Genomic DNA, 27,472 nt, shown 5'->3' on the forward strand with positions numbered 1-27,472 from the left:
TCTTTAATCCATTTTAAGTTTATCTTTGTGTATGGTGTTAGGAAGTGTTCTTCTTCTTCTGCTGCTGCTGCTGCTAAGTCGCTACAGTCGTGTCTGACTCTGTGCAACCCCATAGACGGCAGCCCACCAGGCTCCCCTGTCCCTGGGATTCTCCAGGCAAGAACACTGGAGTGGGTTGCCGTTTCCTCCTCCAATGCATGAAAGTGAAAAGTGAAAGTGAAGTCACTCAGTCGTGTCTGACTCTTAGCGACCCCATGGACTGCAGCCTACCAGGCTCATCCATCCATGGGGTTTTCCAGGCAAGAGGACTAGAGTAGGGTGCCAGTGCCTTCTCCAAGTAAGTATTCTGATTTCATTCCTTTAAATGTAGCTGTCCAGTTTTCCCAGCACCATTTATTGAAGAGGCTGTCTTTGCCCAATTGTATATTCTTGCCTCCTTGTCGAAAATAAGGTACCCAGAGGTGCATGGTTTATTTCTGGGCTTTCTATCTTGTTCCATTGGTCTATATTTCTGGTTTTGTGCCACTACCATATGGTCTTGATGACTGTAGCTTTGTAGTATAATCTGAAGTCAGGCAGCTTGATTCCTCCAGCTCCATTCTTCTTTTTCAAGACTGCCTTGGCTATTTGGGGTCTTTTGTATTTCCATATGAATTGTGAAATTTTTTGTTGTAGTTCTGTGAAAAATGCCAATGGTAATTTGATAGGGATCACATTGAATCTGTAGATGGCATTTGGTAGGGTAGTTATTTTCACAACATTGATTCTCCTACCCAAGAACATGGCATATCTCTCCATCTGTTTATGTCACCTTTGATTTCTTTCATTAGTGTCTTATAATTTTCTGTGTACAGATCTTTTGTCTCCTTAAGTAAGTTAATTCCTAGATATTTAATTCTTTTTGTTGCAATGATGAATGGGATTGATTCCTTAATTGAGCTTTCTGATTTTTCATTGTTAATATATAGAAATGCAAGTGATTTCTGTGTATTGATTATGTATCCTGCAACTTTGCTAAATTCACTGATTAGTTCTAGTAATTTTCTGATGCTCTCTTTAGGGTTTTCTACATACAATATCATATCATCTGCAAACAGTGAGAGATTTACTTCTTCTTTTCCAATCTGGATTCTTTTTATTTCTTTTTCTTCTCTGATTGCTGTGGCTAGGACTTCCAGAACTATGTTGAATAATGGTGATGAAAGTGGACACCCTTGTCTTGTTCCTGATCTTAGGGGGAATGCTTTCAGTGTTTCACCATTGAGAACAATGTTTGCTATAGGCTTATCATATATAGCCTTTACTATGTTGAGGTAGGTTCCTTCTATGCCCATTCTTTGAAGAGTTTTTATCATAAATACATGCTGAATTTTGTCAAACAAAGGCTTTTTCTGCATCTGTTGAGATGATCATATGGTTTTTATCTTTCAATTTGTTAATATGGTATATCACATTGATTTCTGTATATTGAAGAACCCTTGTATCCCTGGAATAAACCCCATTTGATCATGGTGTATGAGCTTTTTGATGTGTTGCTGAATTCTGTTTGCTACAGTTTTGTTGAGGATCTTTGCCTGTATGTTCATTAGTGATACTGGCCTGTACTTTCCTGTTTTGTGTTGTATTTGTCTGGTTTTGGTATCAGGGTGATGATGGCCTCATAGAAAGAGTTTGGAAGTGTTCCTTCCTCTGCAATTTTTTGAAAGAGTTTTAAAAAGATAGGTATTAACTTGTCTCTAAATGTTTGATAGAATCAGTTTATTTTTATTTTAGAGTTTTAGCAGTTACGCATAAAGCTGCCTTAAACATTGATGTGCAGGTTTTCTGGGGGTGGGGAATAAGCTTACAACTCCTTTGGGTAAATACGAAGGAGCATGATTGCCGAAACTTATGGTAAGAGTATGTTTAGTTTTGTAAGAAACTGCCAACCTGTCTTTCAAAGTGGCTGTTCCATTTTCATTCCTACCAGCAATGTATGAGAGTTCCTGCTGCTCCATGTCTTGTCAGCACTTGGTGTTGTCATTGTTTTGAATTTTAGCCATTCTAGTTGGCGGAGATAACCATCCGCCCCCCCCCCCCACCCTCCCTTTTCTCTTTTGGTAAAGATAAAAAGCCTTTCCTGGTTGGAATTGCCTGAAAATGAGTGTGTGAATCTGAATCTAATTATGTTATATTCTCTCTGTTCTTAAGCAGATGAATGCTAACTTCTGAGAGTCACACAGTTGCCCTTTAGCCTCTCTGTGTCAGCATGCTTGGCACCTTGGAGGTATTTAGCAAATATTTACTGGCTGCATGGCTGTCAATTATCTGGCTACCTCTGCTTTTGGAAACCTTAAGGGATCTGTTTGGAAAGATTTAGACACGTGTACGTGTATATGCACACACACAAAAAACAGCAGGCGCTCTTCTGCACAGTCGAGAGTCATATTGTCAGGACTTTGAATCCCGGACTCTCAGTACCTCCAAATGCTGATCTTGCTCTGTAAGTGATAATAAATGAGGACTATTTTTGGTGATGTTTTATTTTGGTCAATAATCAGGCCCAGTATTATCTTTGGGTCTCAGACAATGAAAAGTCACTCTTCCTATTGCCACCCACACAAAGAAGTCCCACACCTGTGAATGTGGACACTCACATCTTGAGGTGATAGAAGCAAAGGCTGATGTAGCTGTGATTGCCACACCTCTCCTTTGTTTTTATTTTCCTTCCATCATTGTCCTTCCAGGAGTGTCCTTGGAAGCAATGAAACCTAACATTTACTGAGTCTCCTGGAGGTAAACTTATCCCCCGTTGCTTGTGCTCCCATGGTGCCGATTCTGCACTATAGGCCTGGCATGTGATAGGTGGTAATCAATGTTTACTGTTGAATAATGTGCCTTTGGTCTGACGTAGAAGTCTAGAGTTTGCTAGTAAAGAACCATATATCATTCTAGGGTTCATTGTTTGGAACTACTATTGCAGTTGTCTTGCCATAGGAGAAATCACTACAGTTTTGCCCTCAGAAGCCCAAGTCGATGACCAAATACTTCCCAACACCCACCTCCTGATTCTTGTCAAAAAACACATCACACATTGTAGCAATCATATTACCAAAGCTTTACAGCATCTATAAATTGAAATCTACTGCCTTTGACAGTTATGGGCCTGTGTCAACACCAGATCATTTTGACCCTTCTGGAATGTGTTTGCAAATACACCATGCCAGCCTTGGAAGTTGTTGACATCAGAGGCTGTAAGTTAATTAGATGTGGCCCCAGAGCATTGTGGGTCTTACTGTCTAGGAGGATTCTTTTTTTTTTTCTTAAATCCTTCTCTCCTTTGATTTTGTCCCAGGGCAAGAGCTGTCTTGGTTCCCACATTTGGCAGACAAGAAAGTCAGTTTCGGGGAGTCCACATTGCTGCACAAGTGATAATGGTATCTGTGAATCGCTTCCCTTTCTTCCCTGTTGGCCGATTGCAGTAGGAGTGGGTGGAAGCACTGGGACGTGCTGGTGGTTGTGGACTGTGCTGTGGAGGAGAGTCTAAGCACACCCTGCGTGGTCTGAGCAGGGTCTGTCCCACTCTGCCAGAGCAACGATCTGGACATGAATATAGACATGGTGTCGCCGAGACCTGTGTTGTGCTGCTCTATTATAGCAGCAGGGCCCACTGTGGGCTCCCTGGCCTATGCGCCTCTGTGCGTGTGTGTAATGGACTTCCTGAGAGGACTGTACATGCTTGTGCATTATGTATACATGCTCACAGTTCTAGAGGCTAGAAGTCCCACATAAAGGTCTGATTTCTGGTGGGAGCTCCTGACTTGCAGATGGCTGCCTCCTCACTGTCCTCATATGACACACAGAGAGAGTTCTGGTCTCTCTTACTCATCTTATAAGGATACCAGTCTTACTGTGCTAGGGTCTTACCCTTGTGACCTCACTTAAGCTTTACTACGGCCTTATAGGGCCTTTCTCCAAATACAGTCCCATAGGAGATTAGGGCTTCCACATTGAATTTTCAGAGACATAATCCAGTACACAGCATCTTGTATTCAGACAGTGGGAGAAGACAGTTCTTTTACCCACTTATTCAAAGCAGACAGATAGCAGGCATTAATTTCATGTGAAATTTTGAGTGGTGAAAGTGGTGACGAAAGGAGACTAGTTAGGAGGCTCTGCCCCTGGGCAGGTGACAAATTGGAGGTCTGAAGGGTTGTGTAGAGATGAGAAATATTCAGGGGATAAAGTGAAAGAAATTGGTACCCAATTCGACTTGGGGTGGGGAAGAGGAACTAAAAGGGAGGCATCTAGGTGACTCAGATGAATATTATTCCTCTACTCAGTTTTTCAAGGAAGTGTCAGCAGCTCCAGGACTCCCCTCTCAAGGTCTATTGTCAGATAGTTGGCAACAGTAACCGAGGTCCCTCCTTTTCTTGATTGCCTTCACTTTTCCACCACTTATCTCATAGTAAAATCTAGTTGATAGCAAGTTGGAGCAAACATGCAAGTGAAGAGAAAGGGGTTCTGTGATTTGAGCTGGTGGACACGTATTCATTTTGGGCACCCAGCTGTTGTCCAAATGTCTCTTGGTAGAACCCTGATTTCCCTTTGGGAACAAGGCTTCCCCTGTGTTCTGTGAAGTCTTGGTTGGTCTGTCAATCAAATAAAGCCAATCTCATTTGCCAGGAATCTTGAACAGCTGGATAGTGGGACCAAAAAATTGTTTAAAGAGATTAATAAGTGTGTTTCTGCTGTTACCTGGGTCTCAAGACCTTCCCTCCTTCCCGCCCTTTCTATGACTAAGCTATTCAGCCTTTCTTTTGATTCTGTGATCTACCCGGTGTCCTTTCAGCACCTTCTTTTCTTAATTTACTTGGTTTCTGTTGCTTGCAACAAGGGAACCCTAGCTAATGCCTAGAGGGTAGTAGGAAAGGCCCTGTATCCCACAGCTGGCTCTGTTTGGGCTGCCGTGGGCTATAGAAGGAGACCCGAGACCACTCATACATACTGCCTCATGAAGCCACTGCTCTCTCTGCCCAAGCCCCTGTGCCCATCTGCAGTGAGGAGCTAGGTGTGTCTGCTGCATGTCTAAACCATTTTCACCCACCCCAGTCTTTGCTGACAATCCATATGGGACTTGCGTCAGCTGTCTTGCCCAGCTGTCAAACTGTGAGAAAGAGAGAGTCATAAACCAGTAGACAGTGAAAGGCCATCCACAGGCCTCCCCCCAGCCAGGGCGTGGAAAGGACAACATAGGCACTGGGAACTAAGAGGAGACACGGAGAGCCACAAAGAAAGGGGGCGACAGATGAAGGTGGCCCCAGGTGAGCTTTGCCAACACGACGTAGCTTTCTCCACCTTTTTTTAAAGGTGCTGTTTCTCAGGTTCTGCTGCCAGAATTTTCTGAAATGCTAGGTTTCAGTGCCAGGACAAACTGCAAAACCACCCAGCCTGGGCTGCAAGTGCCGGAAGACCACAGACACAGTCACTAATAGCAGCTTGCCCAGTATCTCAGTGCCTTTTCGCTTCTGCCAAATTGCTGAGGCCATCAAGGTAATCCTCCTGGCCTCAGGGCCCAGGTAGTGTGCCTGGAGAGGCAGACCCAGCCCAGAACCCTGAATCTGGCCTCTGGCAATGGTGTGGGGGCTTTAACAAATGGGCCTCTCTGTCACATTCTCGCAGGTCTGCAGCCACCTGGGAGCTGCAACTCTCTGTGTCTCTGAAGCCAGGAGTGATTGCAGAACGTCTGTCACTAGTCGGATCAGGACTTAGTCCTGTCTCTCTCTCTCTACCCCCTTGAGCTTCCTTTAAACAAAGAGGCTTCCTGCTTCCTTTCCCTTGCCCTCCCTCCTCCAAAAGTCAGCTGTCAAAGAGCCTTCATACACAGATGTTTGTGTCCATATATGTCTACAAGGAAATATCAGGAATGCAATAACAATAACCTTAGAATTGCCCTGAGTCAGCAGCTGCTGTCTATCCCATGTGTGCTCTGGCTGAGTATCGAATAGCAGGCCACTGATAGCCTTGAGTGTGAATTTACTTTCTCATTTACTGAGCACCTACTATGTTCCAAGCACTATGCTAGGGGCCGTTGGGGAAGCCCTAGAGGAACTTGATCGCCCTTCTAGTGGAGGAGCAAGGCCGCATCATAAGTAACTGACCTCAAGGTCTAAAACTTGACTCAAATTCAGCTCAGAATTACAGTTGTCCTCAGTTAGAGTCCAGGCAATGTATTCCCCCTTCCTCAATAAATGTACATGATAAGAGTGATTATTATCACTCTTAATGGCGAGAGATTTTGTTAACCTAGGGGAGAGGTCCCAATTTAAAGATGAAAGCCATAATATGGAAACTAATATTAGTATTGCTACCTGCCATGGGGAGCTACCACGCTGTTTAGTTTCGTTGTCACAACAGTCCTGTAAAGGAGGTACTGTTCTTCCCATTTTGTTGATTGTGAAAGTAAGGTTCAGAGAAGTCCAGTAACCTCATCAGCTGTGAGTCTACTGCGTGAAGGAGTCGGAATATAAATTCCCATGTGTCTGATTCCTTCCTGGAGGAAAGGTGAGCTGCTCTGTAATCATTATTCCCATGGATCTCAGCTGAAGTGAGGAGAGCCTTCCGGGTACCAGGTCCCCTGTCCCCTCAGAGCCTTTGGATTGGCTCTGATCTTCTTCATTGTGCGGCATGGGATGGTGGAGGTGGGCATCTTGGGGGAGTCTCTGGAATGGGCAGTAGAGAGGGCCACGGCTGCTGGGAACAAATCTGCATGCCCGGCTGCCCGGCTAGCCAGATGTAATCATAGGGGCTGTGGAGGGAGCCAGCCAGGAGTTAGGAGCTCACCTGTGGGAAGAGCGAGGGTGTGGGACCATGACGTCAGCCGTGCTTGGGCTTCTCACTCCAAGGTCCCAGAAGCATGTTGAGATTCTAGAAATTTCCTTGGCTACACCCTGTAAGGGACCAGCTGCCGGTCAGCACCTCAGTAGTGCTGGTTAGGTTAGGTCAGCCTTCAGTGCCCCCTCCCACCCCAGCCCCAGGGAACCCGTGTGGAAGGATGGGAGTGCAACAGCCACCTGGGGGTTCGAGCCTGGGAGCTCCCAAGCTTGGCCAGGAATGTGGTCAGATTTTACTCCTTCACACTGACTGATTTGGAATGAAGTTGTTCTTGGTTCCAGCAGCCCAGAAGGTGTTTGCTAAGGTAATTAATAGGAATCTGATGTAAGGGTTTTAGAATATCTGTAGTTGTGGAGCAAAGGACTGAACAAGTAGTATATGAATCTTGCTCTTTCTTGAATTAAGGCAGGCTTGGCCTGAATGTTATTTGAAAAAAAGTGTTTTTAGTGTCAGTGAGAATCTATGTACAGAATTATCCTATTACTCAGGCTCATTTCACATTAGTGAGATTTTAGAGGTGGTGTTTATGTTGTCAAAGAAAAACCCAGCCTGCTTCTCCTGTCTTTCTCAAGTGCTTTTGTTTGGGGTTCCTAGATCAGAAAGTAAGCTGGAGGTCAGTGCTCACAAATATTCCTGTTTGACTGAGGAGAGGAGGGTGCCTTTCAGAAACCAGAAAGTGGGACCTACTGGGAGGTAAGTACGGGGTCTGTGGGTAGTTTACAGCTAAATGATCATTTGAGGGCCATTTCAAGGCAGGTGTCTCTGTGTGTGTGTGTGTGTGTGTGTGTGTGTGTGTGTGTTAGTTGCTTAGTCTTGTCCAACTCCTTGCAACCCCATAGACTGCAGCCCCACCAGGCTCCTCTGTCCATGAGATTCTCCAGGCAAGAACACTGGCGTGGGTTGCCATTTCCTTCTCCAAAAGGAACTATAGAAAGAAAGAAAGTGAAGTTGCTCAGTCATGTCCGACTCTTTACGACCCCATGGACTGTAGCCTACCAGGCTCCCCCATCCATGGAATTTTCCAGGCAAGAGTACTGGAGTGGGGTGCCATTTCCTTCTCCAGGAAGGCAGATGCTATATCTCATTCATTTACTGATTCATAATTCATTTATGATTTCTTTCAAAACCATTTAATAATAAGTTCTTTTATTATTTATAGTATGTTGTTTATGGATATGCCAAAGTACAAATGGTATATGTATTGTGAACTCCTTATTGTTTTTCTGCTAAAGGATATACATGTCTTATATATGCTTATATAGACGTGGAAACGTTTCTGGAGGGATACGTAAGGAACTGTCAACAGTGGTTCTCTCTGGGAAGGAGCAAGATGAGTGGTGGTTGAGGAAGAAGACACTTACTTTTTATACATTTTGCACCATTTGTACCTTCATGTTTTATACCTTTCCCTACTCTCTGAGTTTAGTTAAATACCACTAAATCTCTAGTGCCTGGTACCTTGTCTTTTAAGAAGGTTGTTGTGTGTTTGCATAGTGAAATCTAATGTAGCAGTTTCTAATGGTGTTCTACAAAGAGCACAGTGAATTCTGGCTCCTCTGTTAGAGGGACATGTTTGAGCACCAGTGTGTTAGCTGGACCAGGCCGGTCGGATGTGCTCATGAGTGGGAAAAAACAGTAACACGATACAAGGACGTAGCAAGCATAGAATAGCAGTTTGGTTGTCCTCATCAATGACACGCAGCCTTAAAAAACCCACACATTCTGGACTGCTAGTGGTGCTAGAAGCCCCCTTTCCTACCTGGACAATTGATGCTGGCTGCCTTCCTAGCTAGAAAGACGTCGAGTCCTTTTCTCCCCTTTTCATGCTGTCCTTGTCTTGAAATGATAAAGAATCCATAGGACAAGGAGCGATATGGCAGGTTTCTTCAAGTTCAGGTCAGTGGACAATTCCTTTAGTTTTGTTTTGCATTATCCCAGAGGACTGGCCCAGAAAAAGCTGATGATTCTCAGAAGAGAGTAGTCTTATTCAATCCTCCTTGTGGTTCTTCACAGTATTGCTTTACTCCCAGAGGCTCTTCCACTTCTTCCTAAAGTGAAATGTGTGTCCAACCAGAACAAGCCCCGGATTGGATATGAGTTCAACAATTTTTTCATTATGTAAAATTTTTTACATGAGCCCTGGCATAGCCCTCCAGGGCTATTACTAGTAGCTGGGCCCTGAGGAAACAGGCACAGGCAATGTGGACTCTGGGACAGCCTACTTGAATCTAGACTCTCCCAGCTTTAGGACCTTAGGTAACATTTTCTTAACCTCTCTGGGTCTTAGTTCTTCATCTTTAAAATGGGAATTAAAATACCTGCCTTTCGAGCTTATTGTGAAGATTTGCAGTAATAAATAAATCCATAGTGATATGACTAATTATTCATACATGCATCACACATTACTTGTTATTATGCTTTAAGCAGTATGCAAGGTACCAGGAGCGATTTCAGTATTAATAAAACATGGCCCTTGCCCTGCAGGGATTTGAGTCTAGAAGAGGAGATGAAAAATTTAACAAATACATTAAATTGAGATGATAAATGCAATAATAAAATACATGCCAAGTTCACTGCTGTTACAAAAATAGTAAAATTCAGAATTTCAGAAATTACTGTAATAGGTAACGTTTTGAAAAGATGATTTCTTGATAATGAATCGAGATATTTCATTCATTTATTTAAAAACTTAGATGCCTCATATGGGCCAGAAAATTGAGAGGGTCCCTGCCACTTTCTTCCATTCCCACTGCTTCTGCCTGGGTTCAAGTTAGCATTGCCTGTAGCTGGTGACTTGCAGCAGCATCTTAACCTTTTTCCCTGAGGATTTCGCCACCACCAATCCATTTACTTGTTAATTGTGTGCTCATGCTAGTAAAATCCCTCACATCTGTACAGCATTTCACCCGTTTGCAAATGCTTTTCACAAATATTGTCTAAATTATTCTTCACTATATCCAATGAGGTGTGGGGAGAATAGATGTAATTATCCTTCTTTCCAAAGAAAGCGAGTGACTTGTTCGAAGTCAAACTCAAACTCAAATTCACCCTTTTGGGGGTCCAAACCCAATGCTTTCCCTTCCATATCTCTAACAAGGGTACTGAACTCAGGTAGTATTATGGTTTCTTGTTCCTTAACACAGTTGACAACTTTGTGAGTTGTGAGAGCTCATGAGAAGCATCTGTTTGCCTAGAGATTTTTGACACTCCTGGTCACTCTTGCCAAACCTGAGATTGATTGGGGAGTGCAGATAAAGTCCTCTCTCCAGATGCCTCTTGGGTCAAACTCCTGTTGTTGGCAGGGGGCAATTTTCAGGGCCAGAGGGAGGTTCTGGGTGAGACACCTGGCAGACAGGGTTTTTCCTGGCTCACGCTCTGAGAGGGCAGCCTGTGAAGGGGGTGAGTCTGGAGTTAGGGGACATAAGAGCATGCCAGAACAGCTCCAGTTCAGGAGGGGTGCTGTGCGGTGTCCTGATTCCTTCTTGTCCTGGTGTTAGAGTAATTGTCTTCTGAGCAGCTCTTGTTCTGCTTCATTAGTTTCGTTTATTCTCTCCTATGTTCTTTCATTCATTCATTGAATGTATATGAAAGTGCTGTATGGCCATTAGGGAGGCTAGTAAGAATTAAATGGGGTCCTTACTTCTTTCTTTCTCTCTTCAGACCTGTACAGGGTGTATCAGTCCTGTGCCTGCTTCCCTGACTCACCGCGCCCCTTCCCCCCAAGCCCATCCCCTAAGAAAATACCGTGATCACTGTCCTCCTGCCAAGATAGCCCAACATGATACCATATGATCTGCCTCTGCAGCCCGGGTGATTGGATCTGGGCTGGACACCTCACCCAGAGCAGCCATTCAGCTAGCTGGTGGTAAATTATGGGTCATGTCAATCTGATCTGTGCTCCGGGAAATTTGATTTGGAGACTTGGAGAGATGGAGGCAGTCCAGGAGCATAAAGCTGGTCTAAAGTTGAATTGGAACCATGGTTGGCTGAAACCTGTGTACGCTAACACGGTTGGACATGAAAACTGACACTGTGGGGAAGAAATGATTAAACAGCAAGGAATACAGTGGTGACAAATAGACAAAGTCTCTCTCCTCATAGAGTGAGACTCCTTTAATCAGCCTCCTCTAGTGGAGACCTAGTTCACTGATCTAAGGAGCAAGTTATTTAAAAATCTCGGAGAAAGATTCTGTTTAGTCACAGGTGGACTAGAGACAAGCGTATGAAGTACTATGATTAGACCAAACTGTGTTACATTTTCCCACTCCCGTGGCCTTCCAGAGGACTGAGTGTGTGTCGGAAGAAGGGTCCTGAGCAGAAAAGCATTTTAAAAATAACAGGAGTGGACTCCTATGATTTCCCACTGCATAAGCGTGGCTGGCATTGCTGCATATCTGTCACTGAACTTAGAGGTATTTTCACCTTAGAACCTGGTCTGGTGTGTGATCCAGTTATTCCCCACTCACCCATCTCAGTGCGCTTCATCTTTTCTTGGGGCAGTTCTAGACCTCCTCCTCGAAACCAGTTATCTCAGTTACATGAAGGACCTGGGATACGCAGAGGTGGGCTTAATGCATGCAGAGGGATAGCCAGGCACTGCCCGATGGTGAGTTCCTAACAAGAATGTTTGCAATTAATCATCTTCACGTCTCAGATGGGGAGAGGGCAGAGAGCCAGTGAGGGCCTGTCAGCACAGGCCTGCTACACGACTTCTGGTTAACAGTAGGTGCTGTTACGTGAGCAGCTGCAACCAGATCCCATTCCCTTCAACCAGATTCCACCTCCTTGTGAGCGAGCATGCAGCTAAGTGTTCCTGGGCATGAGAGTCCAAAGGGTCATAACTGAGAGCCACTGTGCCCTTTGCCACTCACTCAGGTTGCCTTCCAGGACCCAGGGGAAGCCTGCAGTTGGGTCTCAGTAGGGTTGTACCAGAGTGCAGAGTCACATCCAGGAAAGGACAAAACCTTAGAGGAAGACACAGCTAATTCAGGCTGGTTCCTGGGTTGAACAGCTATAATCCAGGCAGAGATAGAAGCAGAGATGGAAACATCTGCCTTAATGATCTGCCAGAGGGGCAGGAGTGGTGGACAGAGGAGATGCACCCTGCTCAGAGCTGTTAGCTGGCCGAGTGAGGCTCAAGCAAATGGGAAGGGACCTTTCAGCCCTTTCTGTGGAATCTCAGAAGGGGATTCCTGTTCCAGGCCACCAGCTGAGTGGATGTGGAGGTCAATAATGCATGTTAGTAACCAACAGAAGGTGGGGGTCAAAGATATCCTAGCTCATAGAGCTTCCACCCCTTGGCCCCATTACAACTGTAATGTTTCTTCCTCATTCCAGGTGGCACACTCCTTTCTGGGCCTTATTATCAGTTCAGTTCAGTCGCTCAGTTGTGTCCAACTCTTTGCGACCCCATGGACCACAGCATGCCAGGCCTCCCTCCCTGTCCATGACCAACTCCCGGAGCTCACTCAAACTCATATCCATTGAGTTGGTGATGCCATCCAACCATCTCATCCTCTGTCGTCCCCTTCTCCTCCTGCCCTCAATCTTTCCCAGCATCAGGGTCTTTTCCAATGAATCAGCTCTCCACATCAGGTGGCCAAAGTATTGGAGTTTCAGCCTCAACATCAGTCCTTCCAATGAACACTCAGACAGAACTGATCTCCTTTAGGATGGACTGGTTGGATCTCCTTGCAGTCTAAGGGACTCTCAAGAGTCTTCTCCAACACCACAGTTCAAAAGCATCAATTCTTGTGTGCTTAGTTTTCTTTATAGTCCGACTCTCACATCCATACATGACCACTGGAAAAACCATAGCTTTGACTAGATGGACCTTTGTTGGCAAAGTAATGTCTCTGCTTTTGAATATGCTATCTAGGTTGGTCATAACTTTCCTTCCAAGGAGTTAAGTCTCTTTTAATTTCATGGCTGCAATCACCATCTGCAGTGATTTTGGAGACCAAAAAAATAAAGTCAGTCACTCTTTCCACTGTTTTCCCATCTATCTGCCATGAAGTGATGAGGCCGGATGCCATGATCTTAGTTTTCTGAATGTTGAGCTTTAAGCCAGCTTTTTCACTCTCCTCTTTCACTTTGATCAAGAGGCTCTTTAGTTCTTCTTCACTTTCTGCCATAAGAGTGGTGTCATCTGCATATCTGAGGTTATTGATATTTCTCCCGGCAATCTTGATTCCTGCTTCTGCTTCTTCCAGCCCAGCATTTCTCATAATGTACTCTGCATAGAAGTTAAATAAGCGGGGTGACAGTATACAGCCTTGATGTACTCCTTTTCCTATTTGGAACCAGTCTGTTGTTCATAACCAAATTGCTGAGCACAGTCATGTGACCTTAGATGTCTTTCTTTGTAGAGAGAACCATTTCTTGTTTGTTAAGAAATGAAAGAGTTCCCCTCCCCAGTGTTAACAAATGGTAGTAAGTTTTCTCTTTCTGCAGCCATATTACCAGAAATACCTCAGGGCACTACAGCATTAAGTTATAGATAGCCAGTCCTGCCAGATTCTGTCCAGGTCATTTATAAAATATCCCAAGTAAGTCATGAGACCTAAACTCTTGTGTGGCCTTGTTATGATGAGACCTCAGATTTTCTTTAGCTCCTCAAGTTTGACCAATATTTTGTCTTTCATTTCCTGTAACTTACCTTTTTCATTTTCATTAATATCCAGACTTTTAGCTTCATATTTTTGTTTAGTTGGCCTGTGATACATAGCAATATTTTTCAAAATATTTACTGCTCCATTCTGGGCCGAACTATACTCTTTCCCATATTGATGTCAGAATTGGTCATATGACTTTCTTTGGCCAATGAAATGTAACCAGAAGTCACATGCGCTGCTTCTGAGCAGAAGCTTTCAGAGGCATTATGTGGCTTCCCAGTGTTCACTTTCCTTTTCTCAGGGGCCTGTCAATATTCCGTACAAGGGCTGTCCCATCAGTCTGGCTCCTAGAGTGGAGACAAAGTGTGGCATTGCCGCAGCTGACCCAGCCTGAGCAAGAAATAAACTTCAGTTGTCATAAGCTACTGAAGTGCAGGGAATTTTTTTCCTGCTAAAAAACGTAACCTATCCTGGTTAATAATGGGCTCATCTATTTCCAGGTAGATTTTGGAAACATTTCATTTCTTTTTGAAGCAAAATCCTCAACACTCTATGTGCCTTGGCTGAGGGTTCAGTGATTCTAAGACTTGTATATGAAACTATGATAGTTTCCTTGGTACTGTGGGCTATCATCCTAGTTCAGGTAGAATTTGCCGGGTCAGTAATAACAAAAGCTATCATTTACTTGGGGAATGAATGCCACACATTGAGATCTGGGATTTACACAGTCCTCACAAATGAGCCCTGAAAAATGTATAACGTCATTACCATTTTCCAGGTGAGATGATTGTTATCCAAAGAGATCAAATAACTTACTCAGGGTCATGGAGGTGGTAAATGGCAAACCAGGTCCAGACTCAAGTCTGCCTGGATCTTTTCACCGTGCCACATTGGAGGAGGAAGAGGAAATGACTCTCCAAATGGCCACGATCAGAGTGCTGGTGCTTAGTCTCTCAGTTGTGTTCAACTCTTTGCAACCCATTGGACTGTAGCCTGCCAGGCTCCTCTGTCCATGAAATTCTTCAGGCAAGAATACTGGTGGGAGTTGCCATTTCCTTCCCCAGGGGATCTTTCCAACCTAGGGATTGAACCTGTGTCTCCTGTGTCTCCTGCATGGCAGGCAGATTCTTTACCTGCTGAGCCACTGGGGAAGCCAAGATTCAAAGATATCAAGATACCAAGATTAGGTATTTTCGGATAAATCAGCAATGTAATTCCTTATTTCAGGGAATCCAAGATTCTCAATTTTCTTTCTGAGCATTGTCAGTTGAAATGGGACCTTTAGAAAGAGAAATTGATAAAAAGGAGAGAAATGGCTCTAAAGTTCCCTGTTGGACTCTGTGGTTTAATTATAATAATACCGATCAGTTATGTGAGCACTGTCTCTGATGTGATAGTCTTGAGTCCCAGGGCAAGGGGAGGTCTCCCTAAAGCAATCACAATTCTGAAGCAAAACACCACCACCAAGGATTGGGGATGGAGTATTTATTTTGTGTAAATAGCTTCTTGGAAAGTAGTTTATTAAAAAATGTTCAGAATTAATTTAAAAAATTTTAAATTTAGTGAAAGCAAACATTTCCTATATTTCATGTATAAATTTTTTTTAACTTACTGAAAAATATCAAGTAAAACTGTTAATTCACGCAAATATAAATGACAAGTATATGCTGCCATTCTAATATAAATACCATCTGCTCCTGGCTTAGCTGTTTCCTTTCAGTACCCGTCCCCACTCCACCCTGCATTCCCCTTGGAGCTGCCACCCACATCATCCTTCCACCATGTTTGGCTTTCTTGAGTTGGAGCTCTCAGGATCCCCATCTCTCATTTGTTTCAATGTGGCCAGTAATTTCTGTTGTAGAAGTATGGTTTTTCTCCTACTGACCAGGATGCATGAGCCCCCTTGGGATTTACCCTGCCCTGTCCTTAGTAGGGAGAGCTGGCTCCTCCCACCAAGTCCAGTTAAGCCACTGGCAATTTGGATGGGAAGATGTGCACAGCAGAGTTAAAAAAGCTGCGTGGTCCCAGGGGGCTAGGAGGGCGTGCGGTGAGGGCATCGGTGATGGGGTGAGAGAGGTAGGGGGCAAGTGGTGTGGACTGGCGAGAGAGCCCAGTTAATTGATGACCAAAGTAATGTTATTACAGCAAGAAAAATGTCAGTGTTTCTAAACATAAAATAGCATCTTAAATGAAACATCAGAAAACTGAAAGCCGGTATTGCAGTGACTGGATAGATTCCTCATGATTATTATTTTAAAATGGCCTATACGGTATTTTACACAGAGCATTGTTCTTAAGACCTAGTCCAGTCATGGCTCCCATTTTCTCTGCTTTCAGTCCTGATCCAGACTCCAGCATATTCTGGGATGGGGAGGGAGACAGGCTAGGAGAGAGGCGAGGGGGGAGGTGTTGCTAAAGATGTGGTTCCAGAGAGCCAAGCCCGAAGTGAGAGCAGCTGAGCTGGTCATTATAATATGCAGGTTTTTCTAAGTGCTATGTCTGGCAGCCGTCTTGTGCCAGCACAGAAGTAAAATCCTGTTGAAGAAGGGAGCAGGGAGCTTTTATGATGCCCAAGGATTTCCTCAAAACAGATGTTTTTGTTTCATGGCAGCCTATTCCTGAAGGAGACAGCAGAGAGAGAGACTTGCTATCATTTAGCATCACACTGTCCCCATGGTGAAATTGGCCAGCCAGAACTGGTAATGTTTTGAGGTGGTCCCCTAGTTTGGTTAGCTTCCTGGAAATGGAAAGCATGTTTCCCTTTAATTATTGTGCTTTCCAGGGCCCCAGGCTTCAGCCTTACTCAGTACAAAATAATTTGGGTCCAGGCTCCAAAGAGGACTCCAACAGAGAGTGTGAAGACTCCAGTGCCTGAAATTGATATGTTTCTTTTCCCATCACCTCTATTCCCACACATGCCTATGACATGAATTTGAAATGCCCTGTTCATATGAAGACTGCATGCTGTTTCAAGCCACCCCAACAAGGGGTGAAGCACATTTAAGTCATCCCTTTGAGTGCAAAAGACAGAGCGATGCTAAGCCATGCTGCAATTAGCTTTGTGTGTTTTTTGTCACAACCACAGTCTGCCATACGTGGAACCAAGATAAAATGCCATTCCAGCTGACTTTGACTCTGTGTGAGAATGTGAGTTTAGGCACTTATTTAAAACATAACCACAGGCCAGCATGCCTTTATTGAAGCACATGGATATCATTACTGCTTTTGTGTTTGGGTTGGAAGGAAATACAGCAGTTAACCACCTGAAATCTCAGTAGACAAAAGGAGAACACCATAAAGTTTCACAACTGCGAGACAAAAGATTGCAAAATATAAGTTCCATTAAAAAAGTTAGGAAATTATGTTATGTTACATACTTGAGTAGTTTTTTTCTTTTTTTACAGAGAGATCAGTAGAGCTTGATTATTACCTGTGATGAAAAGATTTCATTCCAGAAATGGAATAAGAACTGGGAAAAAAAAAGTCCATTGTTTCGTCTTTGATCCCAATCCCATTGTATTCAGACAATGCAAACAGAATTTCTCATAAGCTTTCAGTATGCAAAAACAATGAATTCATGTTACTATGGTGAATTTGTGTTGCTAGTCTTTTGCCTCCAGGGATGATGACCACCATTAAGATCTCTGTCCAACAGTTTCCTTTTTGATGAGGTGCTCCACCAGACTCATTTTTATGGAGCAAATCCCAGTTCAAGTCCTGAAAGATGAAAACATCCTAACCTTTAGTTCTAAATTTAGTTTTTCTGGGAAGCAAGTTGAGATCCAGAAGTCTTGAATGAAACTGAATGCTTTGGGAGGGACAGCTTGGGTTGGCTTAAATTAAAACTTGTCTCCTGAGGGCTGTAGACACCACAAATAAAGCTTTCTCTGCGTGTTCTGCTACTGTACTCAATGCACTGAGTAACTCTTAATGTTCCTAGGGTTTCCTAAATGGCCTGGAAATAAAGCTAACCGAAGAGAGCAATACATTTCACTTAACTAACTTTAGCAAAGTTATTTCTTTTCAAATAGCTCATGAAAGACCTCAGTCAGAATTTTGGTGGCAATAGAAATACTTGAATCTATCAACTGCCTTGTAAGTCTCCAGACTTTAAGTACATTAAGAATGAAACACCTCCCTAGATGCTATAACCTCTATAGGTCTTTATTTCTTATATTAAAAAAGAAAACCCAAACAAAAAACCATAAAGTCACCACTCTCACAGCAACTGGAGGAAAACTCAGTAGAAAGTCAACACTTTGTCAATAAGAAATACCTGATGTATCATATATTTTGCTTAATAAAGACTGAGTTGTCTGTACACTAAGCCAATTTAAGAATGTGATCTGTAACTCACAGTCTTAATTACATGGAGAAAAAGTGAATGGGTTCATTAATGCTGTGAAAAGGAACAATGACCTACCTGCCAAGTGGCAAGGTGGAAATAATTAATCTGGTCAATTAAAAAGAAACAGATAATTTAAAATGCAAAGGCTTCCAGGTGACGCACTGCATTCTGCTGTCTGGAATTGCAAATTCTTACTGCATATTCTGATCTTCTCAATAAATGTTCTTCATCTTTTTCTTTTCTTTTCATTGTTTCTTTTTGCTATGTCTCAAATCTGATAGAAAAAAAAGATCTTTCTGAGCTATTAATCACCACCTGTTTCTTTATGCCTCGTGTTCTAAACTAGTTATTTATTCTAGCATGTAGTCTAGAATTCCTTTTCTTTCTTTGTTGGGAGTCTGTTATATTTTACTTTCCCTTCAATTTTTTTTTTGCGGCCGCCCCCCCCCCCGAGTTTTAATAATATTTTTTAAAGTTCTGGAGTCTGAGCCACGCTCTGGGTTATCTAATTCCATTTACGATCCTATAATGTTGAAGCTTGCCACGGTCTGGCTGTCAGCAACAGGTTCTAAATATTGAATACATAGGGTAGTGTATTTGCTCCACGGGACCGGAAATTAGTCAAACAGTTGCTTTTCTACAAATGTACATAATTCCTCTTGACATTTACAAGCAAGTAGTAGTTCTTCGTCAAACAGTGATCTCAAAACAACGCAGGTTGCGGCAGGGATGCAGGATGCTGAGGCCACTCAGCACCGTCGCCGGAAAACCTGAGCTTTGTCATCGGCGCGCCCTGCCTATCTGTGCGCTGCTGAGACGTGGAAAAAGGAACCTCTTCGTAGCTTAATCCTTTCCAGCTGGTCCAGACTTAGTCCCAGGACAAATATTACTATCATGTTCATTTTAACTACGGCAAAGCTTTATAAAAGCAGCATCCCGAGTTTTTTTTTTTTTTTTTTTTTAATCTGCTCCAGGGAAGGCTGTTTTTATGGGGGTGTCTGGCTATAAATTTCTGGTTGCTAAGGAGGAGGGAAAAAAATCTCATCTGAAAAAACAAATGCTGCCATGGTGAAGTGCGACTTGAAAGTCTCTATTGCCTAGGTGTTAGACTTGGCAAATTAGAAATAGCTGGGGAGGCGAAAGACGCTTTTTCTTGATGTGCTCCAACAAAGTAGTACATATTGTCAGCTCCGCGGGAGGCGCGCGGCGGCCATATGTGCGTCGCCCAGCGAAATGGAATAAACAGCTGCTGCCAGGAATCCAGTTCCTGGCAAAGAGGCAAAGCCACGTCCTCCTGTTTGCAAAATAAAAATCACCAGAGGGATTCCCCTTCCTGCAGTTCCAGCCAGTAATTTTATAAAAGCATAAAACATCGCTGTATTGTGGTTTATAATAATCCCTTACATTTGTAGAGCATTTTACAGTTTACAAAGCGCTTTACATACATTATCTCATTTGAGCCTCATAACGGCCTTGGAGAGAACAAAGCACAGATTCTGTGATTCGCTGCTCACAGTTGAAGAAAGGAGAGTTCAAAGAATGCTGGTGAGTCTGTGCCTCGGGAACTGGCTGCGCAGACCTCCTGGGGCTATGCGGGGGGACCCAGTGAAGGGGTGCGTTTTTTGTGTAGTTCAAGTGCCGGTTGTACTGTTTCCCTTTGTGCAAACATCAACTCCTGCCGGAAGTCTTCTCCTTAACGTTTTGAAGCAGGAAGGGAGCCATGTAGGTTGGAAGGGAGCAAGGGGAGAGGAAAAAAGGTCCTCTATGTTTGCACTGGATATGGACTCTGGTTTGCCCTTGAAGGCAGCCAGAGCTGCTGTTTCATTTTCAGCATGTACTACAGAGATCAGCAAGAGTCACTCTGAGCTTCAGAACTGCAGGGAAGAAAGAACTTGGATACCGTTCAATTAATCTCAGACACCGCCGCCTCTGTGCAACCCTTTGCAGGACAACAGGCCTTTCCCAGGAATGGCCGTGCCTGTGCCTATTGCAAAAGCAGATTTACAGACAGGAACTACTAGAGCCTTTATCCAGGAATCCCCTCTGACCTTAGGAAATGGGGGGACACTGATGCAGAAGAGCCCTGCCCTGTGGGATAGCTGACATCACGGGGATGTGGTGGTGGCCCATCATAGGTTGCTTTAGTTCTGAAATAGGGATTCACTTTCTGGCAGACACTTGGACCCTTCACGGACATGTGCCTAGTTTCTTGGTCAGGTCTCACTGGGCCTGGGACTTTGTGCTCTTTGGTTCTAGCTGTAGAATTTGCCAATAGAATTAAGTGGTTAAAACACAGGTGCTAGGACCAAAATGCAGGGCTGTATGCTTCCCAACAATGTGAGCTTGAGCAAATTCACTTAAACTTTCTCTGGTGTCAGAGGTATGCCTTACTGAACAGGTGAGGGTGTTCTGTTAATAAAACCTGCTTCATGGATTATTGTAAGAATTAAGTGATTATTTGTAAAGTGCTTAGGGCAGTGCCTGATGCAAAGTGAGGCCTCTGTCAGGCTTTGTCAAATCCAGTGAGGCTGTACATTGGGCAGCAGAAGGCCAGCCCCAGCAAGCCCTTTCTTGTTCCCTGATGGTGTCCCAGTTTTGGAGAGAGGTGACATCCCTCCTTCCCTCTCAGCTTTGACCCAGATGTAGCTTCTCAGGATCCCCGATGGAGATGCACAAACCAGGAGACACTTTGCTTCACACAGTTTGGCCCCTGATCTTTTCAGTCTATAAAGCAATTGCAGTCTATGGGAACATGATACATTTTGTTTGACTGTATTTACATTGTTGGCGTCAAAGCAAAAATTGCCCTGGATAAAGTTAAACATTTGAGGAAGACTATTCAAGGATATTGCGATGCCACGCCAGAACTCAGTCTGAAATTAGCTCCACTGAAACAAAAAACGTTGAGGGTGAAAGGGAGATCCTGGGCCATGATCATATCTTTACAATGAGAGGTAGTCTTGTGTCTTGAGGTGAGGTGCCCATAGACGTTGGGCTCTTACTTTTCCATGGGAACTGAAAGATGGTGGTGCCGTGTGCTTTAATGATTAGATTTTAAACTCCCAGGTCCTTGAGAAGTATATTCCTCGGTTATCAAACTGTCAGGGGACTTTTTAAAAAAGATTTACATATACCTTGAAGGGATAGAAAAAGAACTTGTAAGTTTTATAAAGAAAATGCACTAGGAAAAGGGAAGTCAGGGACCAGAATCAGGAAGAAACCTATTCAGAGTTTAATCAAGCTGAGGGAAATGTTAAGGCTGTCTTGGTCATCTGTGTTTTAGAAACTGGATGATAATTTGATGCAAAATGTTGCTTCCACAGACTTCCTTTGGATGGTTAACAAAAACAGTGTGGTTTTTCTATTAGACCATGATAATGGCCCAGTATCTTTTGGTAGTGCTAATGGTAAAGAATCTTCCTGCCAATGCAGGAGACATGGGTTCGATCCCTGGATGGGGAAGATCCCTGGATGGGGAAGGCAGTGGCACCCCACTCTGAGATTCTTGCCTGAAAAATCCCATGGACAGAGGAGCCTGATGGGCTACAGTTCATGGGGCCACAAAGAGTCGGACACAATTGAGTGAGTGAGCACCTCTTTGAGTTACTGGAGTGTCCAACCTTAGCCCTTTCCTCTTTCAGAGGGCAGCTAACTCTCTGACTAAGAAGGAGAAAGCCTCATTTTCCTTTCTGTGTCGAGCCCTCTGAGACCTGGTCCAATTGGTAAGGTAAAAATCTCTCCCCTGGACCAGAGATCGACAGTTTGTCCTTGAGTTCATCAAGGCTCCATGGTTTTGGAAAGAACAGCTTAACAGAGGAAAAGTCAGGGCTAGCTAATTTGGAAGTTGCCATGAACCTCAAAGGGAGTACACTTTAAAGTGGTAGGTAGGCCCCCTCAAAGGAGCAAGACCCTTTATGGATTATTACTCCCAACCTGAGCCCTGTTAGATCATCAGCCCTCAAGTGCACAACCATTTCCTTTGGGAAATCTCCACTTCCATCCACTCCCAGTCATTCAGTCTGCAAAAACCATCTGGAACTTCAGCAAAATGGTTAGTGATGCCTCTTGGTCTTTAAACCCCACAAAGCAGCCAGGGAGGAGGGCTTCTTGTTGCAAGGAGATGGGTAGTAGACCTGGAGTCTGCTGGTCAGATTCCTTTTTCATGTTCTCAATCATGGTGAGCTGGAAGCATGCTCATTCCTTTACCCCATATGTTGTGTCTGACAGTCCCACCCAATGGCCACATTCATTTTCAGGGATGACACAGTCTAAATTGATCTTGAGAAGCATTCCTCAAATTTGCAAGGTCCCTTTCTCTCCTCACCCACTTTTCCCCCTCTCTTCCTCTTCCCCTGAGACAGTGAGCCCCGTTTTTGTGTAGAACAGTGTTTGTTTGTTTTTCTGCTCTACCCTGGGGTGAGCTCAGGGTGGAAAGGAGAAGTTGACTGGAATATTAAAGGAGCTGCATTGCCCAAGGGCCCTTCCCAGCCTCCTGGGGACCTTTGGTGAATGATTAAGGGATGGGAAAGGCTTCCCTAATGGCTCAGACTGTAAAGAATCCTCCTGCAATGCGGGAGACCTGGGTTTAATCCTTGGATTGGGAAGATCCCCTGGAGGAGGGCATGGTAACCCACCCCAGTATTCTTGCCAAGAGAATCCCCATGGACAGAGGAGCCTGGCGGGCTACAGTCTATGGGGTCTCAAAGAGTTGGACGCAACTAAGTGACTAAGCACAGCAAAGGGTGGGAAAGTTGCTGGTTCTTGCCTTAGCCCATGGGATTTGGCTGTAGAAATAAACAGTTATAGTTAAATTGTTATATTTAAGCCTCTCTAAAAGGAACCACTTTCAGCCTTAAAGCAGACCCTGATCAGTAGAAGACAAGGTTAAAGGTCAACAGAGTTTTAAGCAAGACACAAGAGAACGCTGGGTCCTCTGTTGTTCGCCACACGCAGGCCTGATTCAGGTCAAGGTGGAGCCCCCAGCAGCAGGAGTGCACACTAACCTTTGTCCCAGGCAGTGCTTTAAAAGGACCCACCTGCTTTACATGTTGGTTCTAAGAGGGTAGAGCACCTTTGTGTGGCCACAGTACAAAGAGAATCCAGGGCAGAAACAAAAAGCATTCTGGATGGTATGTAAACAGACATGGGCTCTGATCTGGAGTTTAGAAGGTGAGAAATGACTCATCTTCACAGAAAAGGCCCACAGGCTGCCGTCTGAAGCTCTAGGAAGACAGCCTTTTGAACTCACCATAAGCCACAGCTGAGTGTGTTCAAAAGGCTAACTAAACACAGAACGACCAGGTAAGAAATACATGCCATAATATGAATGGCCTCAAAAATGCCCAGCCCAAAGCAGCTACCTCATTTTCGAAGCCCAGTGCAACATGAAGATGTGAAGTCCCTTGTTTATAAATTATTAAGAATTTCAAAACAGTGACAGCAGAGGATTAAAGCAAGCACAGGGACTCTTCTTTGCGTACAGCCTTATGTGATTGTACAGCCATCCATAGCATTGGCCCTGTGTCTCCAGCAGAATTAATCCAAATATGTAGGATGGGCCTAAATCTTACCTAGCAGTCAGAGAAAGAACTTTGTCCTCTTGACTGAGCAGTGATATCAGAGGAGTAAGAGGATGGGCAGTGGGCCTCCCCAGAATCCATTCTGAACAAAGGTGTCTTTTCTCTGTAGTGGAGACTGACTCCCTGTTCCTATTCCTTCCTTTCCTTCGGAGAAGAACTTTCCTTTTTTCGGGGGGTGGGAGGGGTGTTCTCATTTTTCGTGATCTATGCCTGGTCTGGAGTTCCCCTGGTTCTGTGAAAAGGCTTCCTTTACACATGATTTCTTTCCCACCTTCCTCCTTCTTAGCAAACACACAGCTCTTTAAAAGACTCTGACTTTTTTTTTTTTTGCAAGTTCTGTGGCTTTTATTAAATATACACTGTAATACCAAACTGTGATTACATGATGTCTGGCTTTCCCCGAACTCAAATTTAATATCCTGAAAAATGGGAAGCTTTATTGCAAGGGTGAAGTATACCAGGAGTGGGGGACCTGAGGGCGAGCGCATGTGGGTCTGTTGATTGCTTTTATTCCCCCTTCTAAGATCTCTACCTGGTCATGGTTTGGTACTTGTTAACCTCCATTTTACCTTTTAGATTGACTTTTTTATCCTCTTGAATTATATTCATTACACAGTGATTCTAGACATTATTTTAGAAGACAAATAATTTATAATTCTACAGCCTTAATATTGTTTTCAGCCTTAATACTCTGTTTCCACATTCTGTTATTGTCCTGGATTATATTTTTGATTGGTGCATTCATAATGGAGTTATAGGTTTTTGTCCTGGTATAGTAGAATTTTAATCCCTTCTGTACATGGCACCCCACTCCAGTACTCTTGCCTGGAACATCCCATGGACAGCAGAGCCTGGTGGGCTGCAGTCCATGGGGTTGCACAGAGTCGGACACGACTGAGTGACTTCACTTTCACTTTTCACTTTCATGCATTGGAGAAGGAAATGGCAACCCACTCCAGTGTTCTTGCCTGGAGAATCCCAAGGACGAGGGAGCCTGGTGAGCTGCCGTCTCTGGGGTCGCACAGAGTCGGACACGACTGAAGTGACTTAGCAGTATACTCATAAAGGTGAAACAGATTTATAAACTTAAAGGAGATGAATGAACAATAAACAAGAAGTCTTAGAACTGCCTGCAAATGGAAGCAATAATCATTTAGAGACCGAGAGTCTAATAAAATGGAGCTGAAGTGATCTTAGTGGTTACTGGTCCTGTGCCTTTATTTTGCAGAAAAGAAAACTGAGGTCCTGACATTAAATAACCTGCCACACAGCTCCTAGGGACAGTCAGGATTAAACAGGCTGTGAGTGCCTGTTTAAAAATACAAGCTGAGCGGTACCGTTTCCACACTAGTGTCTTTTGGTGGGACATCAGATCTTTGAGTGTCTATCCTTCATTTGTGATGTGAGGGTGTTGGAACAGATTTGAATCCAACTTGGAACGGACACAACCTGACCCCTGCCTAGTCAGCCCAGAACACACATAATGAAAAGTATGGTAGCAATTAGAACATTCAATGTTGAACACTGGCTCACCAGATCCTTAGGAAAGCTGAAGGCTGGATCTCAAACTGGATTTGTGACAGCACATTCACTGCCAGACTGATCCGTAGGCTAGTGGGCTTCTTTTAAAATTACTAACTCAGAGAAAAGTGAGAGGGTGTTAAGCACTGCAAGTGGATGGGCCGTCGGTCCTCTTTCAAGTGGAGCAAACCATCCTTTTAACTTTTCAGAATGCTTCTCAAGTAGAATAAGGCGCCCTCTACTGGTAGGATCTATCGTCCACGAAAAAATCAGAACTTGTTAGGTTTGTGAGAAATGAGAGGGAAAAAAAAATCACAGGATCAGAACAGATTAGAATTGCAAAGAAACACGAAGAAATGGCTAGTTTAAGAATCTCAACTTTTCAGACAAGGAAATATGGATCTAGAAAGTTTAAAACTTTTCTCATAAAATTGTTAGCAACATTCTTCTGAGGAAATGTTCATATAAGTGGCAAAAATCTCTTTGTTAAAAGTGAAGTTAGCTTTCTGAAAATAAAAGCCTCTTGACAAGTACTCACCGAGTCAAAAATGAATGTTGTGTGTTCAGTCGTGTCTGACTTTTTGCGACTCTTTGTACTGTGGCCCGCCAGGTCCCTCTGTCCATGGGATTTTTTTCAGGAGAGAATACTGGAGTGGGTAGGGATCAAACCCGTGTCTCCTACATTGCAGATGGATTCTTTACTGCTGAGCCATCAGGGAAGCCCCTCAAAAATGGATACAAATCCCATTTTTGCTCAGGGAAGAGTTTGGTTCTCTCACCTTCATGTGAAGTTCTGTACTCCATTTGCTAAACCAAGGTTTTCTAAACTGTAGTCATTCAAGTCACTGAGCTGCTTTTTGCCATAGCCAGGCACTCTGTCTTAATATTTAATTTTTTTTTTTCAGTCAATAGAATCCTGTGCAATAGAATCCATGAAATTTCAAGTTTACTGTGTTTGTGTGTGTGTGTAGGTTTTTTGATGTAAACCATTTTTTATAAACGATTATTTATTATTAACTTCAGTTTTGGCTGTGTGGGTCTTTGTTGCTGCGCGGGCTGCTCTCTAGATGTGCGTGCAGGCTTCTCCGCGCAGTGCTTCCTTGTAGCAGAGCCACAGGCTCAAGGGCGCGCAGGCGTCAGTAATTGGGGCACGTGGCCTCACTAGTTGCCGCTCCGCTCCGCAGCTCTAAAACACAGGCTCAATAGTTGTGGCACGTGGGATTAATTGCTCCAAGGCATGTGGGGTCTTCCTGGATCAGGGATCGAACTCAGGTCTCCTGCACTGGCAGGCAGGTTCTTTACTGCTGAGCCACCAGGGAAGCCCAACAATGTTCTTTTTGTGTGCCAATTAAATTCATCTCATTTAATTATCTCATATATAAAGTACTTTACAAAACACTGAGGTAGATATATTTCATTTAAATGGTGTAAATATAGCGGCCGTAATTTCATTTTTCCATTAATGGCAAGTTGTTTATTGCTCTTCTTCACCTGGTCCCTCCCTCCTGCCCTACCCCCTGTCTTGAAGTCTTCCTTCACCCCTTTCCATTCTTTCAGTCTTTTGGTTCAGTACTCACATTTCCTTTTCCCAGTGAGGTGAGGAAAACTTTCCCTCTCTATGGCCCACTGGGGACTGTGCCTCATTTGATATCGAACTCCAGGAGAGCATATTGAAACAAATTGGGATTTGACAGAATGAATAAAAAGACCTTTGTATTCTTGTCTTTTTCTAGGAATTGAGGCTTGAGGAATATTGAAAAGTGATGTTATTTCTATTTCATCCTTATAGTCAGCCTCCTCTGAGGAAATGGCACATAAACACAGAAAGTCCAATGTATAAAAACACATTTAATAAATGATTCCTTGAAGAATATACTGGAGAGTCTGTTTTTGCTCAGGCACTGTGAAAGCTGTAATACCTATAGGGGAGAATGGAGATGAGAAAAAGTTTGATCTTCATGAAATCTTTTCCTTTATTAAACATTCCTATGGAATTAATCCAAGCTTTGTTTCTTCCAGAATAAAGGGCTCCATTCTGCATTTATTGCTGGATGGATATGCTCAGTTGCCAGTTGGTTATAACTTGGTGCCAGGATGAACCCCCATTATTTACAGTGGATTATCTATATTGAAGCTGATCTGAAAAAGATCAGTTTTGAAATCTCTTGTCATTATCATCTATTTTCTTTGTTTAACCTATTGTATCATCTGAAAAGTGAATAAATAACCTTTTGACAGAAATATTTATATTTTTAAGCTCAGAGTTGTTCCCAATTCAAGCTGTTATTTATAATAAGAAGTGCAGAGAAAACTCTTCTCCCAAAGGAAAGCGTGTCAGTGACTGAATTTTCCTTTTGGTAATACTTATATAGTAGTTTCAGAATCATATGGAAAATTTTTACAAAATAGCCTATGATAAGCCCAAACATAAATTGAAACTAAAGTTACAGCAATATGATTCTATATACTTTCTTATTCAAGGGGAAATTTAAGCATCTTCAATCCAAACAATTGATTTTAAGAACACTAGTGCAAGA

The sequence above is a fragment of the Oryx dammah genome, unplaced genomic scaffold (genome assembly GCF_014754425.2).
Source record: "Oryx dammah isolate SB20612 unplaced genomic scaffold, SCBI_Odam_1.1 HiC_scaffold_27, whole genome shotgun sequence".
Classification (NCBI taxonomy): Eukaryota; Metazoa; Chordata; class Mammalia; order Artiodactyla; family Bovidae; genus Oryx; species Oryx dammah.